The sequence below is a fragment of the Condylostylus longicornis genome, unplaced genomic scaffold (assembly GCF_029603195.1).
Source record: "Condylostylus longicornis isolate FDR11 unplaced genomic scaffold, ASM2960319v2 ptg000018l, whole genome shotgun sequence".
NCBI lineage: Eukaryota > Metazoa > Arthropoda > Insecta > Diptera > Dolichopodidae > Condylostylus > Condylostylus longicornis.
The window spans coordinates 6,965,448-6,976,584 of NW_026577987.1; the positions used below are offsets into that span (position 1 = coordinate 6,965,448).

The window sequence follows — 11,137 nt, forward strand, 5'->3', positions numbered from 1 at the left end:
AAAGGTGGTTAAATGGTGAGTGGCTTAATATTGAAAATAACATATTGAGAATCATTAAGAATCAACTGATCGGGAAAATATAAACTATTGATTAAGGAGAAAATATATATTATAATCAAAAGATTAACGATTCAATTTATATACCCGTTAATCACAAGATTAACGGGTATATAAATCTTACTCAAAAATATACCTTTGAAAAAATTCCTTTTGCGATTTTGGTGCAATATTAATCATAAAACATTTATTTCTATTGAATGCAACAATTTCTTGAGCCTTAGAAGAAGTTTATAAAATATACAGCGTTTAAGTTTTGAAAAATGAGTCACAACAAAATTTCTAATTTGTTCACTAAAATTGAATTTTTCTCATGTTTCCCAATTTTATCCATAATTGAATTTGATATTATAAAATTTTATTGTATTATACTTTGCAAGAATTTAATATGCGTATTGTAATTTGTATTTGAACCTGATAAAGTCCTAAAGGAATCTAAATGCTATGAAAAAATTTATAATAAATAAATTTCAAGAATTTTGACAATTTGTATAATATAATATTATTTTCTTTACATAATTGTTTTAAACTATCATAATATTCTAACGAAATAAAAAGAAATTTAATTTTCCTTAGTAATTAACAAAAATTATTAATTGCAATAAAAGGAAAATCGAAAAAATTTAAAAGCGCCCAATCATATGCAAAATTTTCTTTTTTTCATAAATTTTTACTAACATGGAAGTAATATAAGTTAGATTTGCAAGTAACAAATTTTTACTTTTAAGGTTACGCTTTCCGAAAAAAAATATGAAGTATTGTTAAAAATAATTGTATTGTACTAAATTAAATTAATTTTTTTTGAAACGCAGTTTTTTATACAATATATGGTGCATGAGAAAATTTCCTAAGAACAGTTAACATAATTAATTGAACAATTCAAATATATTTGCATATCAGAGGAGCTAAATGTGTACGTAAGATGGTTTAATGAACTACAGTAACTGATATTATATGTAACTAATTTCAGGTTCCACTAACCAATTGATATCAAAACTACATTTGAAATTATAATGAACAATTGAATTAAAATAATCCAAAACTTATATATTAAAGTCAATTAAAAGTTCCCTAAAACTAACAGTAATGCCAATTATTGTAAGAAACATGAATTTTTCTGGACAAAAATTCACTTTTTCTTTAAAATTAAACAGTTACATTATTATTTTGAACTATTATCTTAGTATGGACTACCAAAGCAATTTAATAATTTTTACAGTTTTAATTATTAAATTTTAGTTCAATTTACCGCAATATTACAATTTTATAGAACAAATTATTTTAGCACAATTAAATAATTGAAATTTTATTCAAATAGCTTTCAAAATGAAATTAAAGAATTTCCTAAAATATTTGCCATATTACTTGTAAATTAAAATTATTTAGTCCTAACAATCATCACTTTTCATATAAAAAATAAAAAATGTTAAAAATTTTGATATTAAATTTTTCAAACCAAAATTTTTAAATAAAATTTTAAGTATTTAACAAAAATAAATATAAAACTATAAAAACTAAATTTTTATCATTACAAATTGTCAAAAATAACAATTATGAATTTCCGTTTTAATTACACAGCCATTCATATTTAAAGAGCAACATTTTGTTATTTTTTTTATAATCCTTTAATTATTCTGTAAATTTTATTTAATGCTTCCTTTCTCTTTACGAAAATCTTTAAATTTTTCTTTAATAAAGTTTAAGAGAAAAATAAATAAGATTTTTTCTTCTCTTTATTTTACTTTATTTTTATTTTATGTAATTAACTTAAAGTAAAAAGTAATTAAACAAAATTGTAAAAAATCACTACTGCAATAACATTTTCAAAATATTTTTGAAAAAGTTAATTAATTATTGTATAATTTTGTTATGTTATATACATATTTATATTTACATAAAAATTGTATATAGTAACAAATATTCATACATGCTTATAAAAAAGACGTTAATCAAAATGTTATTCTTTTCGTCCTTTCCATCATTTCCTTTAATAATAATAATAATAATAATAAACCCAAATATGAATTATATATAAAAATATATTTTCGATCGACAAAAAAAAAACGAAATACCGCTCTTATCAAACTCTTCAAAAATTATCAAAACATGCCAAAAACAAAGTAACATAAATAAATAAAAATTAAATATTCTTGTATACACACATACATGTATTTCTACATAATTTTCTTATCAATTTAGGTAACACATACATACATACGCACGTAATTCACGCATAACATATAATATACTCAAAAAAATAACCTTATAGGTACATACATACATACATATTAATATTATTATATTTACGTTATATCCGCACAAAGTTTTCTTATTTTTTTGTACTTATATGAAAAGCAAAATTTTCTACTTTAATCCACAAGAATTCTTAATAATTTTCTTTAATTTTATTTTCCTTTTTTCTGTTGTTTTTTTTTTCTTTTTGGTTGGTTCCTTTATATTATTATTATTTTTAATTTTTTCCTTCTTTCTTTATTTATTTATATTTTATTTATTTACGGAAGAACTTTATTATTAATCCGTACAACATGCGAACTTCTAAACATTCACAAATAAAATAAAAATAGTATAGTAAAAGAAATGTAGAGTATATAAGAATAAGAACAACAATAAAATAACAATTTACAACAAACACGAATGAAAAATAAAGTGAAAAACTGAAAAAAAACAGTAATGTTTTTTTTTCTCTTATTATTTTTCTTTTTTATTCTAAAGTAGAAAAATTTTTTTGTGAAAATTCTTCGTTTCTCGCAAAATAAATAATTTTCATATTACGCGATACACCACCGACCGTCTGAGTACAACTGAAAAAGAAAAATTTTTGTTTTTCCCTATATGCTACTAGCTACAACTCTTGTTCGTATCAGAAATCATATCAGCCAGCCAACAGCAACATAAAAACACAAACAATAATAATCATAATAAAACAAAAATAAAAGAAAAAAACAAAAAATAAAAATGAAAATATTATTTGTAGTATTTATATTTGTTTATACATACATACATACATATATGCATACGTATATACAACCCCATACAATATTATTTGATAGTCAGCAGCACTGATTCACTCATTTGGTTTATTTCAACTATTGTACTGAGTCATCAGCAGTCAGCTCACTTGTTTTTACAAGAAGGCTACAATATTCAGTTTTGTATCATCTACTCGCATTAATAAAAAATAAATCAGCCATAGCTGACATAAACTGCTAAGCAGTCGATCATAAACAGAAGTCAACTATTATACTAGTTCAGATAATAATATAAAAATGAAAATATAATATACGCATATTTTCATAGCTCATACATACATACATATTATTACGTATATGTATTTGATGTAGCAGAATAGCCTCACTCTTGACAAACATATATTTTTACAAAACAAGAATGAATGTGTTAGAATGAAATATTTGGAAAATTAAAAAGAGGAAAATAAAAAGAAAATAACAGTTATTGAGGAAAATTTGGTTTGTTTACAAAATTCTTTGAATGTATTTGTATCTCAATTCCCTCGTATAATTTTCTAAAAATGTTGCAAGAACATGTTTCTAAACATTATTTGAAACTAATAACGTTTTTAGTAAAAATATTTCTGTTGCAAAAAAATATTATTTTGTTGCTGATTTGTTTTTAAAAGAAATGTAAAAATTTTGTCAACAATGTAAAAAATCTTAAAATTCTAATTGGTACATTCCTAGGGTTGTTAACAAATGTTAAAAATTTGTATTTTAATCGTATAATTTTAAATAAAATTTTTGCAACTGGAATTTTTTGAATTTACACAAATCACATTGGCCTTAGGTTACCCAAAAAATACATACTTGAAAGTACTTGTCTTCTGACATTCATTTCAATTTTAAATTTAAATTTGAATAGGAACTACTATGGCATACCGCAAAATTGTAAGGCAGATACCAAAGAATCAAAAAGTATGCGTACATTTATGTATGTGAATCCATTAATCTTTTCTTAAAAGTAGTAATAAACTTTAAGCAGAGGAAATTGTCTTAATCCCAACAGTTAGCTTCGTGTTTATTATAGGTTAGGTTTAAATATTCAAAAATAATTTTTGAAAAAAAAAATTTATTAAAATCATTTTCATAAAATTTTGATTATTGAGTTGAAAAATTATTAAAAATGGACTTATTAATTTCCCCTATCTCTGTTCCGTCTGTTTTATATATTTTAAATTATTTACTTTTAAATTACTCCTGACTATATGCAGTATAATGTAAAGTTAACAAAATTTTTTTAATAAAACATCATTTATTATAAAACCTAAACCAATAGATATAAAAGTTTTAAACTTAAATTGTTACAGGGAAATGTTTCATTTTACAAACCATGGTCGAACTATAAGCACATTTCGAAATCAATTTTGATAAAAATAGCAATTTGACCATTATTTATGTAATACTGTTAATTTTGTTGATGCCATATTTCTCACTTTAATTTGTTCACCTTGGAATTTAGATATTATATTATCTTAATTTTGCAATTGAGTTTTTATAATCGAAACAGTATAATTATAGAAAGCTTTATTTTAGAAATGATTTGAAGGTATAACTAAATTTTTTTTTAAATGAGAAGCTTATAGTTTGAATAGCATTTAATTTTTATTTCGAAAGCGATAAATCGTAAGGTACTCGTGAATTTTGCAACCTGACCTCTCTATGTTGTTTAGCATAATTATTCAAATATTCTTCTTCCTTTGAAACTAAATATTTAAATATTTATTTCAGATTAAAAATTCCATAATTTCCTGCAAGACATTCAACTTTGATCTTTTTCACGGAAATAAATTTTTAGGGCGATTCAATATAATATTATAAATAATTTCCTGCGAACTTTTATAATGAAACAAAATTATTCAAACAACACTTTACAGTCGTAACTTCTAATACGTAGCATCATAAAACAGCGTAAATAGAAATGAATGCCTACGAGAAGCGATTGATTTTGAAAATGTAAAAACATATTTGTTAACTTCAAGATTCATGATTTTTACGACATCCGTCCTCTCAAATTCGCATGTTACGGCAAATATTTATACTGAAAATTTAAAATTGATTTTTTAAGCAATAATTTCTATTCTCCATATATGTGATTTTTTAACCATTTTCTTCTTTGTTTAATTCTATAATTTTATTTTTTCTATTTAACATAGAATACTTTCAAATTGCAAGTATTCTCAGAAAATTTTCCAAAAAAATTCATACATAACAATCTCAGCATAAAGTTCAATTCAAATAGAAACAAATTAAAGAAACTTTTTTATTTTTTACTTTTTTTTATTTTGTTAGAGAGAATTTAAATGCACTAGACAGTCTCAGATTTCTCGAATAAAACTTTAAAAAAAAACTTTCGGCACGAGTTAATTTCATTTGTTTTAAAGAAAGAATTGGTTTTCTAATTTGATTTTTTTTATTTTGTAACTTTTTTTTTTTGCTTTTCGCAATCAAGTTTTAAAGTTCTTTAATACACAAGTGAAACAAAAAACGAAACAAAAAATTTCGAAATTCTTAAAAAAGTTGCAAAATTTAAAATTTTTTCGGAATCAAGAAAAAATAAATAATTTGCGCAAATAAGCGGATTTAAAAAGCATTTCAATTTAATTGGAAGATTTCTATTAATTATGTGATATGAGAGCTGAAATTTTAGGAATGTCAATCAGTTATGTCAGGCAGTTATGACTCGCTTACCAAAAATGTAACATATTTAACTAATTTGAATACGAAGTACATATATTGAGGGTTCTAATCAAGACTAATGCTTTCCTGCCTTGCTTTTTTTTAGATTAAATTCAGATTACATTAGGGATAAAAAATGAATATTTGGATGTGATACGACATAAAACGAGCAATCCGAAAATCGCTTGTACCAAAACAAAATGATTTCAAAATTATTTCAAATTAGTTTCAATCAAATTTCAATTAGTTTAGTCAAATTTCAGATTAGTTGCTTGCATTTAATGCAAGAAGAAAGGAACACAAAAATTTTAAACTCTTCAATTTATGAGTATTATCCTATAATAGTCATAACAAACGATTTTAAATTCAAGTTATATTCACATTTCATTCACATTCAATTACTACTTTATTCACACATTTGATCTTATACACACATATATATTTATATGCAGTTAGTCTACATCTGCAACCAAAATTTTTCTCTAAGATTCTTAGAAAATTTTAGAAAGGTCAAAGTACTATAAACTTTTTTTTATGGTTTTAACCGTGAGAATTTAATATATATATATATTAAATAACATAATTAAAAAATAAATAGTTAGACATATTATGTAATCTAATACTAGAATACATGAACTATTTTATGTAATTAACCAAAAAAAAAATAGGAACAAGACCTACAAAAAAAAAAATTTGTGTCTTATAGAATTTCGTCTGTTAAAACTTTATGGTGTACAGAAAATAGTAAAACTTCAAATTCTAGCATTTTATTTTAGTTTTTTTTTTGCTAAATCGGAGTCATATTTCTAACAAATTTTTTATTGTTCAAATAATGCCAATACAAATGAACTTGAAAATTTTAATTGTGAATTATTCCAGGCACCTACTACAACATATTGAATTACAGTCTACCTCATTCCATTACTTTTGTGTCATTATTTTTTAATTTCACTTAACTATTTTAGAGCAGTTAATTATGATTATAAAGCTTTTTTTTATTTTTGAACTTCTACAATATCAAATTATACTAGAATGCATTAGGTGCGCGCAATACATGCGCAATAAATGCGTACACAACACAATTCGCGTCATAATATTCTCTTATATAAACTCAACTACGTGTAGAAATTGAAAATTAAAAAATAATTTAAAATGCATATGGTTTAATTAAAACGACTAAATTAGTTAGTATAAATTTGAATATGTCAAATTAATTTTAAACAATTTACTTAAATTTGTGAGACTAATTCATACAAACACGAAAATGTTCAACTATGTAAGATGTAAACAAATTTCTAGAAACTCTCTATATATCTACTTTTATTCTTATAATGTGATGACACCGTCTAGGATGCCCAGCAGAAAAATAAAATATATAAAAGATTTATCTGATGAGTACATAAATCAGAGCATTACAAAGCAATATGACAAAAACTATAAAGTAAAAAAACAAAAACAATTGCGCAACAAAGTTTTTGAAATACAAAAAAAAAGCGCATCATACGTATAAAACGCAAGCAGGTACACATGAAGCAAAAAAAGAACAGAAAAGTAAAACAAAACAACGAGAGAAATAAATTTAAGAAAAACTTTTAAATCATTACAAGGAAGGTAATGATAACCTTAACCACCCAGAAGTCGGACAGTAACTGTTTTTAAAATGTTTTTTTTTGCCCTTTTTTTTCCGTTGATTTTCATAAGGCTTTTTTTCATATTACAATTATTGCATTCATCATTTAATCATATTACATTCGTATGTTTGTACTTAAATACGCGTATATGCTAGATTCATAAACATACATACATAGGTACGAAATATATTATGATTATTTGTATGAATGTGTATTTGATATTATTAAATGGGCGCATTTACCGATCGCCGATCTCATATTGTTTCTGAAAAAAAAAAACGCTAAGCATATTTTTGTTTTTCACTTTGTTCTCGTTTCTGCTTTAACCGACTGCATTGCAGAAAATAAGGGAGGTCATGTGATATCACCAAATTTCGCATGTCGCGTTTTTGGTCATACAGTTCTCCAGTATGTAAATAGACTGTCTGTTCGTTTGAGTCAACTTCAATTATGTGACAGATTCATTAGCATTTGGGATACGTCAGGGGTCAACAAATACTTTTATTATAATTTGTTTTGACTATTTTTAAAAAAATAATAAACGAATTTTCTTGAAATCTTATATATGTAGAAGCTCTGCTAAGGGCCAAATTTAATCCATTAAAAGTTTACGTATGTACTTAAATTTTGAAGTAAGTGTTTGAATCCATAATGCCTTAAAAATTATGAAAATAATTTAATAAGGATTTTTTGATTTAGTTCAAATAATTTACATTGCCGTCGGTTATGTGCTGACCACATCCGATTTTTTTTATTAAGTTATATCGAATATTATTAGTATAGAACAAATGAATTTGTAAACGATAAATGTTAGTCGCAATATTCTTTGTTTTGATAATTTATTTTTATTTGTTTGTTTTTTTTATTTAATTTATTTAGTTGTTAAATGAATCGAAAAGGATGAATGGATTTTTTTTGTGTGTTTTTTTAGTTTACCAAAAAAAGTAGGAAACACATGGGAATTACAATAAAATTAATTCTTTTTATGCCTAAATATAATATAAATAATCCAATATGAAGCTAAATAGACAGAAAGAATCGAATATTAGATTAATTATGTGAAAATATTATGAATTAATATTATTCTTTTTTTGCAAATTTCTAACAAAATAGAAAAAAATGTTCATATTTGCTTTAATCTATCAGTTTAACGCTCCATACCCCGATTTACAAAGCCTTTACACCCTTCAAGATAAAATGCTAAAGTCATTGTACCAAGAGAGTAAATTTTTTCTCTCAAAGAAAATATTTACCTACCAACCCGTTTCTAAAAGTTGCATTTAAAAAAATTTATTATATCAAAAGCCAATTCCATTCTTCATTAAATCCCGCAAATGCAGAAAAAAAAAATACTTATTTCATCCACTAATAACTAGTATAAGTAAAAATAACAGTGATAAAATAACCATTTAAAGTTCAATCAGTTCAACTATTTATAAACATCATATTTAGAAATAAAAATATTTTGCATCCCTTCAAATTAGAAATATTTCAATTTTCAAGTTATTATTTTTGCCGAAATTGCATTCTTTTCCAATTTTGTACAATTGAAAAATATATTTATTTTAACTCACATAATTAACCATCGGATTGGGCAATTATGTTAACGAATCTTTTAGTTTTGTTCTGCAAGATATTGCATCCTGGAAATATGCAATAATTTTATATTGCAATATACCATTTTCAAAAAGATTTCCACGGTTGTGCTTATACACCACTTCATTAAAAATGGCAAAGTATTTTGTAAATTAATAGTTTAGTAAAAAAATTTTTTAAAAATTTTAAGAAATTTAAACGTCTCGGCATGCTCTTCTTGATTTTTGCAATATTTTCTATTAGAATTGCGTATCATTTATCTTAAACTTAGCCTCATGTTTCACCTAGTCAATACTTTTTAGTAAATTTTGATAATTTGCCACTTGACGGTTTAAGTAGTTCCATAAATTTACACTCGTGCTCATAAACGGACTCTGTGAGTTTATATTCATACCACTATTTCAAAACTTTAAGAATTGAGCCAACTTTTAAAAATTTTAGTCAATTGTTAAGGATCATTCAACATCCTGTTGAAAAACAAGTCTGTTGCTATTTAAGCTCATCATGGCAATTTTTTTTTTTTCCTTCTTCACTCCTAGGAGGAGTATAGGGCTAGTGCATGATATCTATCATGCCCTAGTTTCTATAGTCATAGAGAGTTAGCTAGCTAGGTGACTAGCCTACCGTAGTTTTTTTATTTATATTAAATATTTCAGTTTATTAATATTTACTGTTTATTTTTCTTAGTCTTTAGTATCGAATATTATGAATATTTGAAAATTACTTGTATAATATTTATTAAAATTGCATATTAAGTTATATAATATTGAATATAATTTTTATAGTGACCTGACCGGGGTTTGAACACGAGACCCTTCGGTTAAAGGGCCGGTGCCATAACCACTGCACCAATGGTCAGATTAGATGGTATCATGGCAATAGCAGTAATTATCATGTTAGGGTAAATTTTCCTGCAAAATTGTGAGGCAGCCGTCCTTTTTCACTATCGCATTTATTTTGACAGTAAATTAATCAAACTGTCAATAAAAGTTATGTCAATATAAGCCGACAATTTTCATTCATAAAAACAAGTTATATAGTTACGTCAAAAAAATGGTAGTCGCTTCCAATGGACTTAAATAACAAAAATTTTTGTGATCTTTCAAAATAAGCCTTTTTTTCTAATCTACACGTTCTGTAAAAAACTGTTTAAAAAATCTCTTCTACTATTTTCATTGGAATCACGCATATTATGTATACGCAAAAGCAGCCTTAATTATTTTTTACCATTTCCAATATAATTAAGCAACTTAAATCCATACAAAAAGAATAAAACATTAAAATAAACACATACTTTTATTCGTGTGCTAAATGCTTCTGACTATAACTAGTTAACCATAGATACAAACATTCTTACTTTATTCCAGAACAGATCAAATGAATACTTTCAATAATATAAAATGAATTAATTATAAAGATGTTGAACTATAAAACATCATTATTTTCATCATCATTCTCATCCCATTTTAATTCCAATTTTCAATAACACCAGTAATAATAAAAATATTTTAAAAAATACAAAAGAAAAAAAAATTATAAGGTATAAACGTTTAACATCTTCACTACTATTCCCCAATAATAACATCTTTACCAATTCAACAAAAACTTTTTTAAAATAAATTCCTGATTGATTTGAGCACCAATCACCACACAACAAAAAAAGTATAAAAAAACAAATAAATTTAAGTAGATTTTTATTTTTATAACATATTCACACACATATGTACATAATATGTATGTATATGCTTAAAGATCAGTCAGCCCAAACCATAATAATGTTTGATTGATCCCGCGCGCCTATTACTTGAATCGTGAGCATAACGAAAATTCTATGCCACTAAAAAAAATTTAGAAGAAACGAGAAAAAAAATAGAGTTGACCTTGTCAACTCTGTGATACCCGTACGAATTTGTTATCCTATGTGCGAATAACTAATGTGCCATAACTAACTATGGGGCAGACTATGACTTTAAGCTGCCGCATTAACATATTAATTTATGCAAAATTTCAGTACTATGTGTTTTTCAAAATACTCGTTGTGCCAAACTACTATTGAAGTTGTATGGCAGCTACCAGAAATAGTCAAGAAATTTTAGCAAATTTTATCAAGCACATCGGCCCTACTAATATATTCGCTTGTGT

The 11,137-nt window shown here is 24.6% G+C and overlaps 1 protein-coding gene across 6 annotated transcripts in view; it reads right to left on the reverse strand.

Annotated features, from left to right (window-relative positions):
• The window catches only part of LOC129606312 (uncharacterized), a 90,360-nt gene extending 87,500 nt beyond the window's left edge, over positions 1-2,860 (reverse strand). For 2 of the 6 annotated variants that reach the window (XM_055516572.1, XM_055516566.1), the window contains exon 1: positions 2,365-2,860. The gene's annotated coding sequence lies outside the window, so the exon portion shown is untranslated. Of the gene's footprint in view, positions 1-2,334 lie in introns of all 6 variants that reach the window. The other 4 variants (XM_055516571.1, XM_055516568.1, XM_055516570.1 and 1 more) reach the window with 4 other exon arrangements.
• Between the last annotated feature and the right edge of the window lie 8,277 nt (positions 2,861-11,137).